This window comes from Stenella coeruleoalba, assembly GCF_951394435.1.
Source record: "Stenella coeruleoalba genome assembly, chromosome: 16".
Lineage (NCBI taxonomy): Eukaryota > Metazoa > Chordata > Mammalia > Artiodactyla > Delphinidae > Stenella > Stenella coeruleoalba.
In genome coordinates this window covers 75,497,248-75,521,029 of record NC_137162.1, presented here as the reverse complement: position 1 = coordinate 75,521,029, position 23,782 = coordinate 75,497,248, and the positions used below count along the sequence as shown (strand labels likewise).

The following is a 23,782-nucleotide window of genomic DNA, read 5'->3' as shown; positions in this document are numbered from 1 at the left end:
TCAAGCAACTCCATACAAGGGGCTTTATCTCGACTATTCAAAGGAATAGAAAAGAAACAATCTTTACGCCATTTCCCTAATTTTTTCTTAATTATTCCAGGGTGACTGGGAGGGTTCTAAATGCCCTAATTGTAACTGCTCATCCACTAGTTTGGATGCCGCCTCCAGCTTTTCCTTTGACAAAGGCCACTGAGGTACCCACACAGGTGTTGTGGTCCTCCATGTAATCATAAACTCAGTGACCCTTGAGAAAAACCCAAGCCTCGGCGGTTTAAATTTCCGCGGGCTTCTATAGGGGCGGTCATGCCTTATAACTTACGTCTTATCCCTCTATTAGATATCAGGTTGAAACAAATATAATCCCTTAAACTCATCTAGGATTGGATATAATCCTGGCACCGTTTCTTGCTTTTCCTTTTGTTTTCTTTTTTCTCTTTTCATAATTTCAGGCCTATCTACCGTAGTCCCTGTTTGTTCATTCTCTGATGCGCTATCTTGAAAACATACCTGACTGGACTACTCACCGACGGTTCACTCCGTGTGTCGAGTTCTGAATCGGTCCTCCATGCAGGGCGCGAAGTTCCCGGGTTTCGGCACCACTTGCGGCGAGCCGTTTCTGACCGGCAGAATAACGAGCCGCCACACGCAAGATTCTTCTCGTATCACACTTTATTGGAGCACAGCTTGGTTGAAGAAAGATGGAAGGAAGACCCCGCAATCCTATAGCAGTCTGCTTATATAGGGATTAAGAACATGTGTCGCTCTGTGATTGGCTTTCGCCGATGGTGCGATTTGTGAGCCAGCATCGGATAGGTCGCTACTTTAAAACCTCATTAGTATACTTAGCGCAAGCGCAGTGGCCACAGGAAGGATGACTCAGCTTATTTCAGCTTCCTGCCGCGTAGCAGTTAGCTGACCGCGCCCTACAGTGTACCCATTAACACAGATTTATGATTATTGTGTTTACAGTTGTATTTTAAATCACATAGGAAAACAAAAGATATATAAACAAAAAACATATTTATACTATCTTTTATATTTGCCTATGTAGTTGCCTTTAATGTTGCTCTTTGTTTTTTTCCCCGTGGATTCAAGTCAGTTTCTAGTGTCCTTTCATTTCAGACTGAAGGACTCTCTTCTTAGAATTCATCTCTCCTAGAGAAATAATTTCTCAGTTTTTGTTTTCTGTGAATGTCTTAGTTTTTCAAAGGATTATTTTGATGTATATAAAATACGTGTATATATGTATATATATATATACATATATATTTTTTTTCTTTCAATACTTCTATTATGTGGTTCCTCTGGCCTCCATGGTTTATGATGAGAAATCAGCAATTAATACTACTGAGGATTCCTTTTATGAGATGAGTCACTTCTTTCTTGCTGCTTTCATATTTCCTTTTCCTTGGTTCTCAACTGTTACATTTTGATGCACCTGGGTGTAGATGTCTTTGAATTTATCCTATTTAGAATTCACTGACCTTTTTAGATGTATAGGTCAATGTTTTTCATTAAGTTTACAAGTTTCCAGTCATTATTTTTCAAGTTGCCTTTCTGCCTTTTTCTTCCCTCTTTTCCTAGGACTCCTGTTATGCTGATGTTGGTATGCATGGTGGTGCCCAAACTACCTTTGAGGCACATTCATTTTTCTGTCTGTTTCTCAGACTAGATAAGGTTAATTGATCTATTTTTAAGTTTGCTGATTCTTTATTGTGCCTGTTCAGAATCCACTGTTGAGCCCCTCTAGTGAGTTTTTTATTTGAACTTTTCAATTCTAAAATTTTATTTCATTATTTTAATAATTTCTGTCTCTTCATTAATATTCTATATATGGTAAAACATTGTTTCCATAATTTTTTTTTAGCTTTTTAAACATGGTTTCTTTTAATTTTTGGAGCATATGTAACATAACTGATTTAAAATCTTTGTCTAGTAATTCTAATGCCTGGGCTTCTTCTGGGACAATTTCTGTTTATTTATCCTGTATGTAGGCTATACTTTCATGATTCTTTGTGTGTGTCATTAATTTTTGTTAAAATTGGACATATTTAATATTTATATATGGTAACTCTGGAAATCAGAATCTCCCCCATCCCAGGGTTTATTATGTTTGTTTTTTATAGTAGTAGTTGCTGTTTGTTTGGTTAGTGACTTTTCTGAATAATTCTGTAAAGTCTATATTCTCTGTTACATATGGTTGTGAAAGTCTCTACTTGGTTAACTTAGAGGTGTGTTAATAATTACCTGGACAATTTCTTAAAGAACCGGTAAGTCTCCCAGTCTTTCCTGAGGGCTCTGTGTGCATGTTGGTGGCATGCTTTCAATATTCAGCTAGCCAGCTGACAACTCTGCTTGCATAGAACCTCACGGTTAGCCAGGTAGCAGAGTTTGGGGCCTTTCAGATCTTTTTTGAGTGTGTGCACAGTCCTGGGTGTGCACATGCCAGGAACATGTACGAGTTTTTAAAACCCCCTGTGGGCATCTCATAACCCAGATTTTCCTTATAAGTGACTTAATTGTTTTGTTTGGCCCCAACAGTTACTCAGCATCTCAAGCAGATACTATCAGTTAAATGCCTATAATATTTTTTTCAAAAATTACCCTCAAGGAAAAGACTTCTTGCCCAGGACAAGCTCCAAATCAGGCAAATACATACAGCCTTGCAAATGTAGTCTTTCAGAAAACTACCAGAAAAGACAAACAATGACCGTTTTGGGGGTATGAGGCTTTGAAAGAGCTTCAGCCTTGGTTTGCTTCTTCAAGGCTATCAGGCTACTCCTGGTTTTCACCTTAAATGCGAGTTGTTATTTTATAAGGTTACTGTGGAGCTGAAGAGTGGGAGATGTGACTAGGACAATTACAATTGCCACAAAGCTCACTGTTCTTACCTATCAGCCACTTTTCCTCAATAAACATTCCCTGGATTGTTTCAAGCCTTTGTTTAATTTCTGGAGTTCTGAAAAAGCTGATTCTGACATTATTTGCTAGTTTTCTCATTGCTCTTTAGGAGGAGTAGAATTTGGAGGTCTTTTTGTGCCTTCATCTTTTGAATTTCAGTCTATTAGTATGTTTGAAACTAATGGTTGTTGTTGTTGTTGTTTTTTGTAGATAGTATGTTTTTAATCTAGTCTGACAGTGTCTGTTTTTTGATTGGATTGTTTTAGTCCATTACCACTTAATGTAATATTTATATGGTTGGATTTATGTCTGCTTTTATATATATGTATATATATTAACATATATACATACATATTTTTATTTTGTTCCTGTTTCATACATTTAAATTGTGTGTGTGTGTATATATATATGTATATATATATATATATATATATATATTTCTTGTTAAGACATATGTATTTATGTATGTGCAGAATCCAATTTAATTCCTCTGTGGATTTTTTAGTAATATTGTACTATATAATGTATTCACTATATTCTTTAGTTCTTTTTTTTTCTTTCTTTCTTTCTCTGCACTTCCCAGATCAGATCTGCCTTAGTATTCCTGTCATGCTCAGTTATTAACTGAGAGTAGCCCTTGATAAGTATGGCCTCCGTGTAAATGCACCAGTGGATTTCAGAATATAGAACTGGAGCCTTTAATATTGCAGTCAGAGATTTGAGAGGTGCATTCTCTTTTCCTACAGACCCAACCTTACCCCTGTATCATAGTCCAAGAAATGTCTATAGCTAGAAAGCTAGAACAATGGCAGAGTGTTATGGAATGGAAGTTTATGTCCCCACCCCAAAATTCCTATGTTGAAGCCCAAACCCCAATGTGACTGTATTTAGAGAGAGTGTCTTCATGGAAGTAATTAAGCTTAAATGAGGTCATAAGTGTTGAACTCTAATCCAACATAAGGTCCTTATAAGAATAGACATAAGAGATGTCTCTCTTTTGAAAAGATGTGAGGCCACAGTGAGAAGCCAAACATCTGCAAACCAGGAAGAGGGTCCTCACCAGGAACCAACTTGATTTGGGACTTCTAGCCACCAGAACTGTGAGAAAGTAAGTTACTGGTGCTTAAACCACCCAGTCTTTGGTATTTTGTTACTGCAGCTTAAGCCAGACTAAGACATAGAGTTTATCTCATTTGTTTCTTTTCTATTAGGGGTCCTACAATTCCCATCTCCTGTCCAGTGTCTGGTAGTGATATTTTTCATATATCTAATCCAGTTTTCTAGCTTTGTGTGTGTGTGTTTGTGGTAAAAGGGTATTCTCAATCCCTATTATTTCATTGCAGCTGCATGTGGAAATCTTTTAATAAAGTATCTGCTCCTGCCTTTGAATTGAGCAATGTAAATAGCAGCAGCAGGACTTGGCCACTACTTCCAATTTTAGAACTCATTACCTGTTTCTGTTGCCTACGGCAATAACTTGCTGTACAGAGTGTCTACCTACAGGAAGCCTAAACTAATTCTTAGCACATCTCCTTCCTGTCCCTCTTCATACCTTTCTGTTTATAGCTTTGGTGGAATGCTTCCCATAGTGCATATTCTAACATAATATATCCGTGAGGTATGCCATTACAAGAGTATCAGGGCTAAATATTTTGGGGAACCCATACTGCAATTCCTTCTTGGTTGTTCGAAATGCAAGTTGGCATATTTAAAGCTATGAACACTCTTACCCTTTTTTTTTTTGAATTATAATTGATTTACAATGATATGTTAGTTTCAGGTGTACAGAAAAGTGATTCAGATATATATATTTATATAGAAAGAAATATATATATATATACATTTTTTTCAGATTCTTTTCCATTATATGTTATTACAAGGTATTGAATACAGTTCCCTGTTCTATACAGTAGGTCCTCGTTGTCTATCTGTTTTATATATAGTGGTGTGTACCTGTTAATCCCAAACTCTTTTGATTTATCCCCCACCCCCTTTCCCCATTGGTAACCATAAGTTTGTTTTCTATGTCTGTGAGTCTATTTCTATTTTGTAAATAAGTTCATTTGTATGATTTTTTAGATTCCACAAATAAGTGATATCATATGATATTTGCCTTTCTCTGTTCACTCAGTATGATAATCTCTAGGTCCATCCATGTTGCTGCAAATGGCATTATTTCATTCTTCTTTATGGATGAGTAATATTCCATTGTATGTATATACCACATTTTCTTTATCCATTCATCTGCTGAAGGACATTTAGGTTGCTTCCATGTCTTGGCTATTGTACATAGTGCTGCTATGAACATTGGGCTGCGTGTATCTTTTCGAATTAGAGTTTCCTTCTTTTCTGGATATATACCCAGGAGTGGGATTGCTGGATCATATGGCAACTCTATTTTTAGTTTTCTGAGGAACCTCTGTACTGTTCTCCACAGTGGCTGCACCAATTTACATTCCCACAAACAGTGTAGGAGGGTCCCAACCCTCTCCAGCATTTATTATTTGTAGGTATTTTGATGATGGCTATTCTGACTGGTGTGAGGTGATTCCTCATTGTAGTTTTCATTAGCATTTCTCTAATATTTAGCGATATTGAACATGTTTTGATGTGTCTGTTGGCCATCTGTATATTTCCTTTGGAGAAATGTCTATTTAGGTCTTTTGCCCATTTTTTGATTGGGTTGTTTGTTCTTTTGATATTAAGCTATATGAGCTGTTTGTATATTTTGGAAATTAATCCCTTGTTGGTTGCATCATTTGCATATTTTCTCTCCCAGTCTGTAGGCTGTCTTTTCGTTTTGATTATGGTTTCCTTTGCTGTGCAAAAGCTTTTAAGTTTAATTAGGTCCCATTTGTTTATTTTTGTTTTTATTTCCATTACTCTAGGAAATGGATCCAAAAAATGTTGGTGCTGTTTATGCCAGAGAGTGTTTTGTTTATGTTTTCCTCTAGGAATTTTGTAGTATCTGGTCTTACATTCAAAATTTAATCCATTTTGAGTTTATTTTTGTGTGTGTTATTAGAGAATGTTCTAATTTCATTCTTTTACATGTAGCTGTCCAGTTTTCCCAGCACCACTTATTGAAGAGACTGTCTTATCTCCATTGTATATTCTTGCCTCCTTTGTTATATATTAATTGACTGTAAGTGCATGGGTTTATTTCTGGGATTTCTATCTTGTTCCATTGATCTATATGTCTATTTTTGTTCCAGTGCCATATTGTTTTGATGGCTGTAGCTTTGTAGTATAGTCTGAAGTCAGGAAACCTGATTTCCTCCAGCTCTGTTCTTCTTTCTCAAGATTACTTTGGCTGTTCGTAGTCTTTTATGTTTCCATACAAATTAAATTTTTTCATTCTAGTTCTTTGAAAAATGCCATTGGTAATTTAATAGGGACTGCATTGAACCTGTAGATCACCTTGGGTAGTATGGTCATTTTAACAATGTTGATTCTTCCAGTCCAAGAATTTCCCACCTATTTGTGTCATGTTCAGTTTCGTTCATCCACATCTTATAGTTTTTGGAGTACAGGTCTTTTGCCTTCTTAGTTTTATTTCCAGGTATTTTATTCTTTTTGATGCAGTGGTAAAACTCTTTTTCTTTAAGTCATCATTTTTGTTATTGACAGTGAATTTTATTATTCTGTGAAATTCTTGTTTTGCAGAATGCTATTTGAGAAATACTGTCCATTTTTGTAGAAAAGCTTAGAGGTGAAATAGAGTTACTTTAACTTCCTATCTTCAGCCCATACATGTTTGTTCTTTGAGTAGTGCCATGGTAAACTTTTTGAGCTCACCTAAGATATGAAAATATTGTTGTGAGAATGAAATGAAATAATACATATTATAAAGTATCTGTTTCATAAGTAGATGCTCAACACCTGTTAGTTCCTCTTAACTCTACCCTTATAATACAAATACAAGAAGTTTAAAAATTTTAAAGCTACAAAATATATTATCCACATGTCATGTACTTTTGTATTTACACCATCTAAAATAAATCTAGGACTGCCCTGGTGGTCCAGCAGTTAACTCTGTGCTCCCAACACATGGGGCACATGTTCGATCCCTGGTTGGGGAAGATCCCACATGCCATAGCCAAAAAATAAATAAATAAAAGACTTTTAAAAAATAAAATAAAATAAAACTGTAGCTTTTAATTATAGGATCTAACCAAGGAGGACTTTTTATTTTTGTTACTTATGATGTATTCAGTGGCTGGCAGTGTGTCTCTGTGGTGAAATACATAAATATTTTAATATTTGTCCAATATTAGGTAGTGTTATACATTATATTTGGTATTTATTGCTCATTTCCTACATAATGAGTTTTGAAAGAAGTATAATTATAGAAGTAGAGGTATATTTTTTCCATTTTACATAAAGAAGTTTTAATTGATTTCTATGGAATTTGAAGAAGTGTTGGAGCTAAATATAACCTAATCCAGGAGACTCACTAAAGCCACTGAATAAAGTTTATTCTCAAAAAACCTGTGAGACCTCAGAGTGTGCTTCAGCAGAGTACTTCAGAAAGAAACTTGTTGGTTTAGAGTGAAGACAGTGCCATAGCTTCCAAGGCTGACCAAACCCACTGCTATGGAACTGAACACTCTCTGCTTATGCCCCCATTGTACACAATTATAATTCTAGAAAAGGTCTGAAATATTTTATCCTCTCACCACTATGTTTTATAATTTGCATATTTCCTTTAATATCTTGTGAGACCCACTAAGCAGGAGTCATGCTTTATTTTTGTTTGTTTTCCTGGGAAATAATAGAGTGCTTAACAAGAAAGAGGTATTTAATAAATGACGTTAAATTCAACCTTTGTCTTCTCCCTGTCACATTGAGACTAGTATGATTTTGCATTTTTAATGCCAATCTTTGTCTCAGTTTTACATTTGCTTTGCACCAACTAGAAAACTGAGATCTAGAAAGTAATAAAAAATAATTTTCCTCTACAACATCCACTGCAATGAACTGAGAACAAAGACTACATCAGTTTATTTCCCCAGCAGTTGAACAATGAATTTCATATAGTTGATATTTAATAAATGTTGAATTATAACATTAAAATTTTATAGCCACTTACACTATATGTTAATATATTCCAGTATTGAATGATATTAAAGAAAGAATCATAATAAAGGAATTATAAAGTTTTATATTTAAAATTTTTATTTTTCTATTAAGCATTCTTTCAATTTTAAGAGATCAATTAACTTTATTTATATTAGAAACATATTACTTTTTAAATTATTTTTCAGACCTTGAAAATTCATTTCTGCAAATTTTTATTAAAATTTTCATAGCACCTTATTTTCAAAATGCTTTTTTTTCACTTTATATCAGGGCACACAATAGTCCTAAGCAAAAAGTCAATATTCTCTTCAATATGAGGAGGTGAACAGAGGTGAAAATAATTTTTAAATGAGTTGTATGTTTTTCATAATGAGTCAGATGCACCTGGATTCTGTCCCAAACTAAGTCCTGACCCAGCTTTCCTCACTCTTGGAAATGAAGGCTATAGTTCTTAGCCAAATATCTTTTTTTTTAATTAATTAATTTATTTATTTATTTACTTATTTATTTTTGGCTGCATTGGGTCTTTGTTGCTGTGTGTGGGCTTTCTCTAGCTGTGGTGAGCGGGGTCTACTCTTCCTTGCGGTGCGTGGGCTTCTCATTGTGGTGGCTTCTCTTGTTACGCAGCACGAGCGCTAGGCACATGGGCTTCGGTAGTTGTGGCACGCAGGCTCAGTAGTTGTGGCTCGCAGGCTCTAGAACTCAAGCTCAGTAGTTGTGGTGCACAGGCTTAGTTACTCCACAGCATGTGGGATCTTCCCGGACCAGGGCTTGAGCCTGTGTCCCCTGCATTGGCAGGTAGATTCTTAACCACTGTGCCACCAGGGAAGTCCCTAGCCAAATATATTTAGATGAGATTTTCATATAAACTGGGGTATTTTTCCATTGTGCTCATCTTCCCTCTAAATCCAATTTTTGTTGTTACAATTATAAAGTGAGTTTTAAGCTGGATGACTTGAAAATGATTGTGTGTGGTAAGTGTTGTTGATGACTATAGTAATAAAGGAGATTCTGTTCATAGAGAAGTTACGTTATGATACTATTCTCACAGGTAAGTATGCTACTTGAAAATCACTATCGCATACAAAGTCAGAGGTGATGCTCATTTGTCTTTGCAGAATTTTCTAACTGCAAGTTGATTAGCACATAATTCTGATTTGTGTTTCTTAGGAAAGATGACACTCAAAATCATTTTGCACCTGAGACATTTTTGTTGAGGATTGTTTTCTTTGTATTGTACATTAATCCTGGCAGCAACTTCTTTGTAAATATAGTGGAAACTGTAGAGATAATATACATGCAGTGTAGAAATTCCTTAACTCTGTTACCCACCTTCGCCTAACTGATGTGCCAGATTAATTGGCACCCTGTCTTCTCTCAGTTAAACAAAATTATGACTTCACATAGTGCTTTATTTTCAAAATGCTTTTGTCTTCAATTTCAGTCTCAGGACTGTGTGGAATCCTCAGAATTAGAAGGGCATCTGTTAGTATCCCTATACTTTTATGCTTCCGATTGATTTATCAATAGTTAATTGTGTTTTCATAAGAGCTATTTATGACACTAGCTTAGAATTACTATTCCAAGTATATTATTTAAGTAAGTCTTATTTAGCCAGTATAATAAAAATAATTCTTGTTTCCATGAAAATTAAGTTGATTTCTGTGAAAAGAATCAATAATGATGACTTGCTAAGAAATCAGTCAGATCAGGAGTAAGATAAGCATAAGAGATTGGGAAAATATTCTTGGGAAATATTGGGAAAATATTGGGAAAATTTAGAAGCCTTCTGCACTTTGTTTGCAGTAGTTGTGGGGTTGTTTTAATTTCACTGAAACTGAAAATCATGGACAGTCTCCTTTGAATATGTGTTTTACAGACAAAGTAAAACTCAAATCAAAGAACTTGTGTTCAAAGAAAGTCTTTTTCCCTTTTCAAAAAGCGTCCAAATAAACGCACATACACTTGTTTTATATTAAAAGAACATCTTTAAAGTGCGTTAAAAAATATTTACATGTTTAGCTAACTTTTCTTGACTGACTGGGTTCAGTTCACTGTCTTATGGCAGGAGACTTTTCTTTGATTTTTTTTGTTTTTTGCATGTACACAATTGAAAATACTTTTTAAACATAATTCAAATAACATTGTAAGCTATTTCATTATCATATTTCTATCCTATCCTATACTATTTCATTATCCTAAGTTAAACTCAAAACATTTTCAGAATCCAACTAGTGCCATGATCGTTATTTTTGAATATTAAAGATAGCAGTGTAATTGAATTTTCAGTCTTTATCTTTTTTATTCTATATTAACCTAAAGGAATTTAGGAGTAGGAAGAACTTATAAGGATGATTCCCACTCCGTAGATAGGGGAACTAAGGCCCATAGACCTAAAATGACTGCTGCAGGTTCCAGGCTGGGGACTCAGAGTGGAGATCAGCCCCAGTGCCCTTGACTTGCAGGTTTGGCTCATATTGTTTTAATGCTCCTAATTATCTTTCACGGCTTAGCTATGCCACATATTCTTCTTCCACAAGTATTTGGAATCATATGGAAATCTATAGACAGAAGAAAGATAATTTGTGTTATTGTCTGTTATTGGTCCCCCACCCCACCCCAAGTAACAATGTTGCTTAACTTTTCAACAGCTCTGTTTCTGGCACCCAAATATCACTTCTGGCTCCTTCTCTGGTTCCTCACCTTTTAATTAGTCACAGATAATGGAGATTTATAAAATCTTTCACAGCCAGAAGTTCTCCATCTCTAAAAGAGAAACTGCCTGAATGACGAATCATGAGGGAGTAAGAATAGATTTTAACTTTGTTCAGGTCAATTTGAATATGCCTTCGATGACTTAATGTTTTAAATCAACATCATCTTTTTTTCCTGCAAATTAAATAATGCACGTTCACTGAAGAGTATTAGGAAATTTAAGACAGAATATAAGTGAAATAATTGTCCGTTAATTATCCTCCCAGAGATAATTGTAACAAATATTTAGGTATTTTTCTCCAATATTTTTCTATATATGTCCACATGCATATATTAAAAATGTCATTCCTACATTTTAAAAACACCTAGCAAATATTGATACTATAATAAAATTTCCCAATATTAATAAAAACTTGTTATAGTAATTGTTTAAGTATTACACAATATTCAGGTGTATGGATAAACAACGTTATTTTAAAATGTTTTCATATATTTTTAGGAAAAAAAAGACATCTCTTGTTTATCAACATATTTAATTACTAGTACAGTAGAACATTTTGCATGCTTTTGGTTTTTAATTTCTTTTTCATTTATAAGTGCTTTTTATATACTTATGATATTATTATAAAATTGTATCACTTGATGTTTTCGAAAATTTATTTTGAATTTAAAGTTTGTTTAAATATATTGGCATAAATTTATGTGATCAAACATCTCCTTTTTTCAATGGCTTTTTTCCATGCTTTTGATCTTAGAGAGTCTTTGTCATCATGATATTAATGTTGCAGTTTCCTCATCTCTGTGGCTTGAGAGTTGTTCTCAATAATCTAATTTCTAAAGTTAATTAGCTGTGCAACCTTTGCCAAATATTATAACTCTCAGTGCTTCTGTTTCCTCATATGTGAAATATACACATCATTATTAACTCTCTCATGTAGTAAATCTGAATTTTACATGGAAGTATACATGTAAAGCATGGAAAAGGGCACTGACCACAGAATGAGTATTCAGTGAGCATTAGCTCTTATTATTTTACAGATTTAACACCTGAAGTTATTTTTCTCAATAAATAGTTTCAGCATTATTCATTGAACACTTCTGTCTCACATGATTTTTATTTCATATTTTTAAACATTTAAATTTTATTCTTGCATATGTATGCACATCATTAATGTTATTTATTTATTATGTAGATTACTGTGTACAAAACATATTGGTCAACAAATTGTGCTAATCTATTACATTAATTAATGGAAAGGAAGTATTTCATTTGTATTAATTAAGATAGGCAAAATTATGCTTGCATAAAACAAGTTACCTATGACAATAAAAAGTTTATTTCTTGCACCCACTACATGTCAAATATACATTGTCACAGTGCTCTGAACATTATAATCACTTAGGAACCCAGGCTGATGGAGCTCCATCTTTTTTTTTTTTTTAACATCTTTATTGGACTTTAATTGCTTTACAATGGTGTGTTAGTTTCTGCTTTATAACAAAGTGAATCAGTTATACATATATCCCCATATATGCATATACATATACATATATCCCCATAAATGCATCTCCCTCCCTCCCACCCTCCCTGTCCCACCCCTCTAGGTGGTCACAAAGCACCGAGCTGATCTCCCTGTGCTATGTGGCTGCTTCCTACTAGCTATCTATTTTACATATGGTAGTGTATATATGTCCATGCCACTCTCTCACTTTGTCCCAGCTTATCCTTCCCCGTCCCCATATCCTCAAATCCATTCTCTAGTAGTTCTGTGTCTTTATTCCCATCTTGCCCCTAGGTTCTTCATGACCTTTTTTTTTTTTTCTTAGATTCCATATATATATGTTAGCATATGGTATTTGTTTTTCTCTTTCTGACTTACTTCACTCTGTATGACAGACTCTAGGTCCATCCACCTCACTACAAATAACTCAATTTCGTTTCCTTTTATGGCTGAGTAATATTCCATTGTATATATGTGCCACATCTTCTTTATCCATTCATCTGTTGATGGACACTTAGGTTGCTTCCATGTCCTGGCTATTGCAAATAGAGCTACAATGAATGAACATTTTGGTACATGACTCTTTTTGAATTATGGTTTTCTCAGGGTATATGCCCAGTAGTGGGATTGCTGGGTCATATGGTAATTTTATTTTTAGTTTATTAAGGAACCTCCATACTGTTCTCCATAGTGGCTGTATCAACTTACATTCCCACCAACAGTGAAGGAGGGTTCCCTTTTCTCCACACCCTCTCCAGCATTTATTGTTTGTAGATTTTTTGATGATGGCCATTCTGACTCATGTGAGATGATATCTCATTGTAGTTTTGATTTGCATTTTTCTAATGATTAATGATGTTGAGCATTCTTTCATGTGGCAATCTGTATATCTTCTTTGGAGAAATGTCTATTTAGGTCTCCTGCCCATTTTTTGATTGGGTTGTTCGTTTTTTTGATATTGAGCTGCATAAGCTGCTTGTAAATTTTGGAGATTAATCCTTTGTCAGTTGCTTCATTTGCAAATATTTTCTCCCATTCTGAGGGTTGTCTTTTCATCTTGTTTATTGTTTCCTCATCCTCAATGGTGAAAAACTGAAACCATTTCTACTAAGATCAGGAACCAGACAGGGTTGTCCACTCTCACCACTATTATTCAACATAGTTTTGGAAGTTTTAGCCACAGCCATCAGAGAAGAAAAAGAAATAAAAGGAATCCAAATCGGAAAAGAAGAAGTAAAGCTGTCACTATTTGCAAATGACATGATGCTATACATAGAGAATCCTAAAGATGCTACCAGAAAACTAGTAGAGCTAATCAATGAATTTGGTAAAGTAGCCGGATACAAAATTAATGCAAGGAAATCTCTTGCATTCCTATACACTAATGATGAAAAATCTGAAAGTGAAATTAAGAAAACACTCCCATTTACCATTGCAGCAAAAAGAATAAAATATCTAGGAATAAACCTACCTAAGGAGACAAAAGACCTGTATGCAGAAAATTATAAGATACTGATGAAAGAAATTAATGATGATGCAAATATGTCTGGAATATTTATGAGCAGTTATATTAAATAATATACTGTCTTTACTGTTTTTCAAAATGTTTATCTATTCCTTCCTTATTGCTTTTCCAGAAAAAAATTGAATCATTTTCCAAAATTTCGATGACCCTTTAATTCATATCACATTAAACATACACTTGAGAAGAATTTTTAGCCCAAGTTTTATAATTCATTTCAAAACTTTTGAATAAAAGTTTTAAATAAAAGTGTTTATATAAAAGTTTTATAATTCATTTCAAAAATGCTCCTCTCCTCAAAAGCATCTTACATATTTCTTCGTGCATTTAATCTCACAACCTTGTGTTTATAGCTACATTGAGAGAGAACAATCTCTTTATCTATTATGTTTTCTCATTAGTTATGGGTAATAAACTTGAAAGCCATTAATTCTTACAGATTTAGGTTATCCCTGTCAAACAACAAATTTGCTAATGAATTGTAAACTTTTCCTTTGATTCTCCTGGAATTTGTTATAATTATTCTTTTGGCATACAGTCATGTTATTAGCAGTAGTGATAATTTGTGTACCTTTCCAGTTCAAGCTATATATTAATATCTGTGTTTTCTTATTGCATTAATCTCAAATTTTATGCAGTGTAAAATGTGTAATGGAAAGAAAAAAATACATCCTAATGTAACAGTCACTACAGATAATTTTGTCCTCTATATGCAATAGATAGCAAAACTACTGTTATGAAGGAAATACATGTCTCTTCTGTTTCCTTCTTGCCAACACTAGTTCAGGTGATATGAACATGTCTCTGCTTCTACCTGAATAGATGGCCAACAGGCACATGAAAAAATGCTCAGCATCACTAGTCATCAGAGAAATGCAAATCAAAACCACAATGAGATATCACCTCATACATGTCAGAATGGTTATCATCAAAAAGACAACAAGTAACAAATGTTGGCTAAGATGTGGAGAAAAGGGAACCCTCCTGCACTGCTAGTAATATAAATTGGTGCAGCCACTGTGGAAAACAGTATGGAGGTTTCTCAAGTAATTAAAAATAGAACTGCATATGATCCAGCAATTCTACTTCTGGGTATTTTTCCAAAGAAAACAAAACCACTAATTCAACAAAGACATATACACCCCTCTTTTTATTGAAGCCTTATTCACAATAGCCAAGATATGGAAGCAACCTAAGTTCCCATCAATAAATAAATGAATAAAGAAGATGTGACATATGTATGAAATATTACTCGGCCATAGAAAAGAATGAAACCTTGCCATTTGCTACAACATGGATGGACCTAGAGGACATTATGCTAAGTGCAATAAGTCAGACAGAGATGGACAAATACTGTATGATTTCACTTATATGTTGAATCTAAAAAAAAAATAAATGAACAAACATAATGAAATAGAAATAAAGTTCTAGATACAGAGAACAAACAGGTGGCAACCAGAGGGAAGAGGTGGGAGGAGGAGAGAAACAGGTGAGGGAGATTAAGAGGAACAAATTTGTAGGTGCAAAATAAATGAGTCATGGGAATGAAAATGTACAGAGTGGGGAATATAGTCAATAATAATGTAATGTCTTTGTATAGTAACAGGTGATAACTAGGCTTATTGTGGTGATCATTTTGTAATGTATAGAAATATCAAATCACTACATTATACACCAGCAAATAACATAGTGTTACTGTGTCAATTATATCTTTAAAAAACCCTGACCAAACAAACAGGCAAACTCATAGAAAAAGAGATCAGATTTGTGGTTACCAGAGGTGGGGGGTTGGGGAGGAGGAATTGGATGATGGTGGTCAAAAAGTACAAACTTCCAGTTATAAGATAAATAAATACTAAGGTTATATGTACAGCATGATTAATATGATTAACACTGCAGTATGTTATACATGAAAGTTGTTAACAGTAAACAACTTTTCTTTCTGAGTTTTCATCAGAAAGAAAAAATATTTTTTCTTTCATTTTGTATCTGTATGAGATGATGGATGTTCACTGAACTTATTGTGATCATTTCACAGTGTATGTAAGTCAAATCATTATGCTGTATACCTTAAACTTACACAGTGCTGTATGTCAACTATGTTTAATAAAACTGGAAGAAAAAATTATTTGTGATTCTATTAACAAGTCAACATGCACTGCTATTACTGTTGTTACTGTGTGGTTTGTTGACTGAGTCACAATTGAAAGAAATGATAAATTTTGCTTGCAGGTTAGTGAAAATAACCCATACATATGCATGACACTACTGAATTCTGGTTTTTGGACCTTAGGTTAAGAACCCATGTTGTAGTAGATCAAATTAAAATGGTTGAGTTTGGAAGTATAATGTGCTTAGTACCTACTAAACTGGACATCAAACCTGTTTCCTTTGAGAATGCTTCAGGTAGGTATTTAGGATTTTAGAGAATTAATAAATGTAGGAACAGCCCAAAAGATTCTAAAATACATTGCTTTCCTTGAAAAAAAATTCCTTTAAATCAACTATGTAACACTTTTACCTGAACATAAGCATAACAATTCATTAATAATCACAAACAACTTATTGGCAAGAAAGAAATACAGTAGCAGTTCTATGAGCCATTGTCTAGAAGACTTGGTAGAATGTGTGATGCGTCATATAGAAATTTGCCTTTTTTTTCCTCACCTAGTAGAAAATAAAGGTGTATTGTAGAGGGGGGACCCCCAATCAAATTTATTCCACAGATTTCCAGAGCATAAAATGTGATCAATTTCATTCTCAATTACAACCCAAAACACAGGCTAATTCAATTGTATTAAGAGTTTACTTCTTTAAGTATTTTGTGGGTGGCATCATTTCTTTTATAATATATCAAAATCATTGCCATATGGAGGAAGGTTAATATAATACCTTTACATGTTTTTGTTGTTAACCATTGAAAACTAATTTGAGGAAAATCTGTGTAGTGACAGTGGACTTTTTAAAATTATTTTTAATGCACAGGATTAAATGCTAAGAGAAGGTAAAATTATATTTTATTTTAAATTTCAATTACATGCTTTCTAACAGAAAATAAACTATGCTATATTTAGTGCTGTAATTAGGAACTAAATTATTATCTTTTCTTACTGATTTTGATGCAAGGCAAGGCTCCTTGCCATAAAAAGAAAAAAGTGCCTCTGTTAAGATCTACTAAAAGATTCTTCTCACACTGCTTTTGGGTGCTCATTTTGCACATTATCACTATTTATATACACAGAATAAATGCTTTTCTTTATCCAAGTAGAAACATTAGTAAAATATACATTTACTGTTAGAAGAAACAATAGTGATAAAATTTCAATGTTCAGTGAGTTGAGTTCTGCAATTTTGAAATTTCTTTTTGCAAATATTACATAGATAAGGTTATTAAATATAAATGTTAAAGTATGTTAAAAATAGTATCCATCTGCCTCCAGTGTGACTATACTTCCCAAAAACTATAAGCTAAGGTCAACTACCTAATGGGACCACCTTGTAAATCAGACCAAGTATTATGAGAAGAAGGAAGGATAAATGCTCGGCAAAACACAAAAAGTCTCCCATACCCCAAATGTGAAGTCTTTAAAGAAAGACCTTGGCTAATGTCTCAGAACCTCCATTGCATACCCAACCTGATGATGTGCAGTGGGAGTACATGGAGTTAGAAAAAGACACTGATCTTACCTGCAGGAAACACAGTCCAGCTGGGAAACATGGCACATGGTCGAAACTTGGCTTCTGGACAGTCCTTACTAAATATAAGACCAGAACTAAGGAATGGGGACATATTATGAAGGATCAGAAGAATATCTGGTGTTGGAAGAGATATCAAATAATACGCATGGTATATGCAAATTTAAGAAAACATACGTGACTTTAATTTCAAGGCAGGAGAGAACAATGACACTGGGAAGCCCAGATTCTGGGGCTGATCAAATGCCTTGTTTAAAGAGCTTAGCAAGGTCCCAGACGTGGTATATAACTGTAGCAGGGGAATGTACTAGATCTCAATAGATTCATCAATCCACTATGAGGCAATAGTAATATCTCTCAAGGTAGCCCCATGGAAGAGAAGGCCTAGCTGTAGAACTTGGAGTTATGCAGTGGGATGGGTTTACTAAAGAAAGCTCCGTGTGTCGCCATTAAAACTCAGCATCTGGCGAAAAATCTCTTTTGTACCATATGTGTGTAAATGCACTATTCAGCTCACATGCTGCAGAGTGTTTCCTTGCATTCAGGGCAAGGCCATGCTTCTCCCAGCTTTCTGCCATCAATGATAGAGACTGACAGAAGTACTAGTGTTGGCCTATTGCTATAGTATATGGAAGTCTCTATTGAAGGTCTTTGAGTCAAGCGTACTCATGGGTCTGGTTGAAACAGTCTTAGAACTGAGCTATAGTGTGAGACTCCTGCTAACTAATCTGCTCTCCTTACCACTCTCCTTTCACAGGTATCAGATATGTATCATAGTCTGCAGACTCTCCCTACCTATTCATATTCCTTCCCTTTAATCCATCACAGGCATTTCTCCTAATAAACCTCTTGAATGTCTAATCTCATTTTAGCATCTGCTTGTTAGAGGCCCCGAACTAACACCAGAACCTATATTTAGATTATCCACTTCTTTCTCTTTCTTAATTACCTGCACTACTTTAAGGTTTCATTTATTCTTACCAAATTCTCTATCCAGTATTTGAACTTCCTCCATCCTGCCAGCCTTTATTTCTCTGCCTTCATTCTTGCTCTCACCCATTCTTTCCTTCACACTCCTGATTATTTGGTTTTATGCCTACTTTTCTGACTTTCCTTTAGGAAAACATTGCTGATTTCTTAATGGCCTGCCTTCAGTGGTGCCCTGGCAAATGTTTAACAATAGACTCTCAGGGGAAAAAGACCTAATTTGTAGCAATTGTCTATTTCCATTGCCTGAAGACCCCCACCAGTGATCAATTTCAAAATGTCAACATACATTAATGAAAATGCAGTTGGGAAGAGATGTACCCAATTAGCTAATGTAAGCCTGTACAAGCTGACTTCCACACAACACTGCCCACCTCCCTTCTCAACCCATCCCTATTCTAGTCTCCATATCCTGGAAAAATCCTTTGCATGAATACTTTCTCTTTTATCTATCCTGGACAGCAACAATGTTGGACAGTGATATAGGTGTGGATCCTAGGTTCCAGGATATCAAAATTCTTTTTTTTTTTTTTTTCCTGCTTCTGGCATGCTCCTGGATATCATAACTGAATTTTCAGGGCAAGAAGGTTATTAGTATTACGCAGTATACTTTGTTCCTGATTGACGTAATAAGAAAAACTTGGGAAGTACATTTTTAAAGTTACCATACATGAAAATCTTGGTAAATATGAGACTGCAAGTCAGGTAAGGCTTGAAATCTGTGATAAGTCTAAAACTGCTAACCATTGCTAAAAAGCCACGACATTAATTGTACAGCTATTTTTTAAAATGGCCTTTTTTCATGCTACGAGACCCTTTGCAAATACCATGGTGAGAAAGAAAACAAGAATGTGAAGAAATATGGAGAAAGTGAATTAATATGATAATTAGAATAATGAAACGGATAGTTTCTCTCATGAAGAGAAAGGGATAGACTGTCATTTCAGTTGGCATTAACTTCCCCCAACAGTTCCTGGAGATGAGTATAAGAGCTTTCTTGATAGAAATACATTAATCTTCCCCCATTCTCTGAGGAATGAATTTGAGCAGAGTTCCTAACTCTGGGTTTTTAAAGTTGAGAAACTTAAGTCATGGAAATTAATTGCCTTGTTCCCACATTGCCCAACCTGATTCCAGCAGAATTAGCATTTATCTTGACAGAATGAGTACTACAAAATATATTTTCCTTGTAAATCTTTAGGCTCTTCCTATTCCTAAGCCAACATTACTGAAATATATTTCTCAAAAAGCAAGACCTATTGCAGATTCAAAAATTTTGAACATTGTTCCATTTTTTAGTCACCTAGGGATAAAAATAGAGTTATTTTTGTCCCTTTCATCATCATATTTAATCCATTGCCTACTCATGCAGAGTTTACGTCTGCAATATTTATAAAATGATACCTATCATTTTACTGCTTATTACTTTGTATGACAATAATTTCTATATTAGTGCTTTCTCTTTTGTAAGAGGAAGTATAGCAAAGTACTCAAGAATATAAGCATTGGATTTTGCACAGCAAAGGAAACCATAAACAAGACGAAAAGACAACCCTCAGAATGGGAGAAAATATTTGCAAACGAATCAACGCACAAAGGATTAATCTCCAAAATACATAAACAGCTCATGCAGCTCAATATTAAAAAAACAAACAACCCAATCCAAAAACGGGCAGAAGACCTAAATAGACATTTCTCTAAAGAAGACATACAGATGGCCAAGAAGCACATTAAAGCTGCTCAACATCACTAATCATTAGAGAAATGCAAATCAGAACTACAGTGAGGTATCACCTCACACCAGTTAGAATGGGCATCATCAGAAAATCTACAAACAACAAATGCTGGAGAGGGTGTGGAGAAAAGGGAACCCTCTTGCACTGTTGGTGGGAATGTAAATTGATACAACCACTATGGAGAACAGTACAAAGGTTCCTTAAAAAACTAAAAATAGAATTACCATATGACCCAGCAATCCCACTACTGGGCATATACCCAGACAAAACCATAATTCAAAAAGACACATGCACCCCAATGTTCATCGCAGCAGTATTTACAATAACCAGGTCATGGAAGCAACCTAAATGCCAGTCAACAGACAAATGGATAAAGAAGATGTGGTACATATATTCAATGGAATATTACTCAGCCATAAAGAGGAACAAAATTGGGTCATTTGTTGAGACATGGATGGATCTAAAGACTGTCATACAGAGTGAGTAAGTCAGAAAGAGAAAAACAAATATCGTATATTAATGCATATATGTGGAACCTAGAAAAATGGTACAGATGAACTGGTTTGCAGGGCAGAAATTGAGACACAGATGTAGAGAACAAACGTATGGACACCAAGCGGGGAAAGCCGCGGTGCGGGGGTAATGGTGGTGTGCTGAATTGGGAGACTGGGATTGACATGTATACACTGATGTGTATAAAATTGATGACTAATAAGAACCTGCTGTATAAAAAAAATTAAATTTAACAACAGATTTTAAAAAAATATATAAGCATTGGAGGCAGATTCTTGGGTAGAAAAATTGATGGCAATGTTTGGACTTGCTGATTATGAGATGGACATGCATATCAGAGGTCCAGTGACAAAATGAGACCACAGTGTTGGCTCTCCCATTTACTGGTTTTGTGAGATTTAGAGATTTAACCTCTTTGATCCTTAATATTCTCGTCCCTGAACATAGCAATGATAAAAATAATGCCTATTTTTGGGCTTCCCTGGTGTCACAGTGGTTGAGAGTCCGACTGCCAATGCAGGGGACATGGGTTCGTGCCCCGGTCCGGGAGGATCCCACATGCCGCGGAGCCTGTGCTCCGCAACAGGAGAGGCCACAACAGTGAGAGGCCTGCATACCACAAAAAAATATAAATAAATAAAAATAAATAATGCCTATTTTAAAGAGCCATTGGAAGAGTAAAGGGGAATATGTATATTAATTGCTTAGTACTTTTCCTAGCACTTAGTGAGAACTTAACAAATACTAGCCGTTAGTGTTATATGTGAATAGGTAGTTGTTGTTGATGAAGAGCTCACACATTCTCTTCTGAACTGTTAACTCAGTGACCTCATATTGGTAGCTTGAAATTAGATATGGTGGGATATTTAATCACATAATACAGTTTGGTTTTTGGTTTTGTTTTTCCTAGAGAGCCTACTGCTAAACATTTACTACCATACCACTGATGTTGGGTTTATTAATATTGTACTTTGATATAGTTGTTCTAAATAGGTTAAAGAAAAAACAGTGGACAAATGAGTGAACAGGATGAGTTCATACCTAGTACAAGTTGGCCAGGATATGAAGCAATTTCTCTAGCAGTAAGCTAGAAGTGAAAGATATACTTAGTTAATTGGTTGGAGCCTTCCTTTGACTTGGATTATGTTCAGATGTGTAATTCAAGAATCTGTTAAGCTTTGGTAGCCTCTGAGTTAGGTCCTCTTTAGTAGGTCACAACCTAAAGATGATGTTCATATTTTATATGCCCCATTATCCATATTTTATACTCTGTATCAACCTGCAGATGAGTCTTCAGTAAATTATTTCTTAATTGTTCCAATCTTGTCTCTTCTATGCTATGCAGGCTGTGGAGAAGAAAACAGGTGTCCAGTCTTGGGTCAGAGAACAGAGGCAGAGTGGTAGCATCGGTTGTCCACTCTAGTTGTCTGAGTGGTCATCATGGGGACCCACAGCGAAGGTAAACTTTGGGGAGGAAAGTTTTCTTTCATCTCTTCTAATAAGAAGATTCTCTTTCAAATACTAGCGTTTAGCTTTGTGCTTTATTTTTTACTAAGTATATTTTTCTTATACTGTCAACATCTTATTTCAGGCTCTTATTTAAACTCATCTTGTTTGTGTTGCAATTGCCTCCTAAGTATATTTACAGCTTCTAATATTTTTCTGTTCTAATTCTCCTTATGCCAACTTCTAAAAGAGAGATGAAGAGAGTGAAATAAAGAGAGACTGAAGTTTCTCATTAATTTATGTTTAAAATATGTTGTACAAACTCATCTGTCTGGAATTCAAGATCTTTCTCAATATGGTTTTAGTCTGCCTTTCAGATTTGCCTCATATTACTCTGTCCCGTATACCATAAAGAGAAACTAAATTGAGCTATTTATTTATGGTACATGATTTGGACTTGTTAAAAAACAAAATTCAACTGAGTCAAATTTAAATATTTTATTGGCTTTATTCAGTGATTCGTATTTCAAGCAGCATCTAATCTAGCAGATAGAAAGGAGCTCTGAGGAGCTGTAAAAAAACGAAATACTTTTATAGAAGGGAGTAGGAACAAGAAAGTTATACTGGGCAAAAAAAAAGTGGATTGGTTATTGCAAGGTTACTTTCCTTTAGGGGATGGCAAGGGTATATCAGGCAGATTACCTCACTAGCACTGATTGGGTGAGTCCTGATTGACTGGTTTAAGATTCCACTTCTGGAAGAACTGAAACTGTAATTAAGTTTAGTTTTGGTTTGGTGATACTGAGCTTTGCGTATATAAGTAACTCCATTTTGGGCCTGTTGTCTTGTTGGAAAAAATTAATAAACAGAAACTTCAGCTAAATAGAGTTGGGAGACCAGAATAGGGAGCTCTCACACCCTGGGTTTATACCAGAGCACAAAAGGAAGAAGAAAGATTGTTCTTTACTGGCAAGGACTCAGCCAATGAAAAGCCATGAACTCTGTTTTCTAGAGCCTTCCCAACTTCCTTTCCCCCTCTATAAAAGCATCTCCTTGCCTTGCCTTGCAGGGACTTGCACACGGCTCACCACGTTTGCAGAGCCTGAACTGCAATTCTCTGCTGATCCCAAATAAAGCCATCTTTGCTGGAGAAATACCTGGCAATCTATTTGTTTCAGGTCAACATCGTTAACAGGCTTTTGTTTTTCGTGCAGTTTGCCAAGGCTGTTCCTCTGCTTAGCCTACCGTTCACCATCTCTGCTTGTCACAGAATTCTACAATGTGTACCACACGTTTCATTGGTCCAATTGTACTTTCATCATTTTTTTAACATCTTTATTGGCGTATAATTGCTTTACATTGTTACGTTAGTTTCTGCTGTATAACAAAGTGAATCAGCTCTATGTACACATGTATCCCCATATCCCCTCCCTCTTGTGTCTCCCTCCCACCCTCCCTATCCCACACCTCTAGGTGGTTACAAAGCACAGATCTGATCTTGCTGTGCTATGCAGCTGCTTCCCACTAGCTATCTGTTTTACATTTGTTAGTGTATATGTGTCAGTGCCACCCTCTCACTTCGTCTCAGCTTACCCTTCCCCCTCCCCGTGTCCTCAAGTCCATTCTCTACATCTGTGTTTTTATTCCTGTCCTGCCCCTAGGTTCTTCAGAACCAATTTTTT

The 23,782-nt window shown here is 35.1% G+C and overlaps 1 long non-coding RNA gene across 2 annotated transcripts in view; it reads left to right on the top strand.

Moving 5' to 3' along the window:
• LOC307175208 overlaps positions 1-23,782 on the top strand; it is a 367,514-nt gene that overhangs the window by 26,580 nt on the left and 317,152 nt on the right. For both annotated transcript variants that reach the window (XR_013824265.1, XR_013824266.1), the window contains exon 2: positions 22,000-22,113. This is a non-coding gene — a long non-coding RNA (uncharacterized lncRNA). The remainder of the gene's footprint in view (positions 1-21,999; positions 22,114-23,782) is intronic.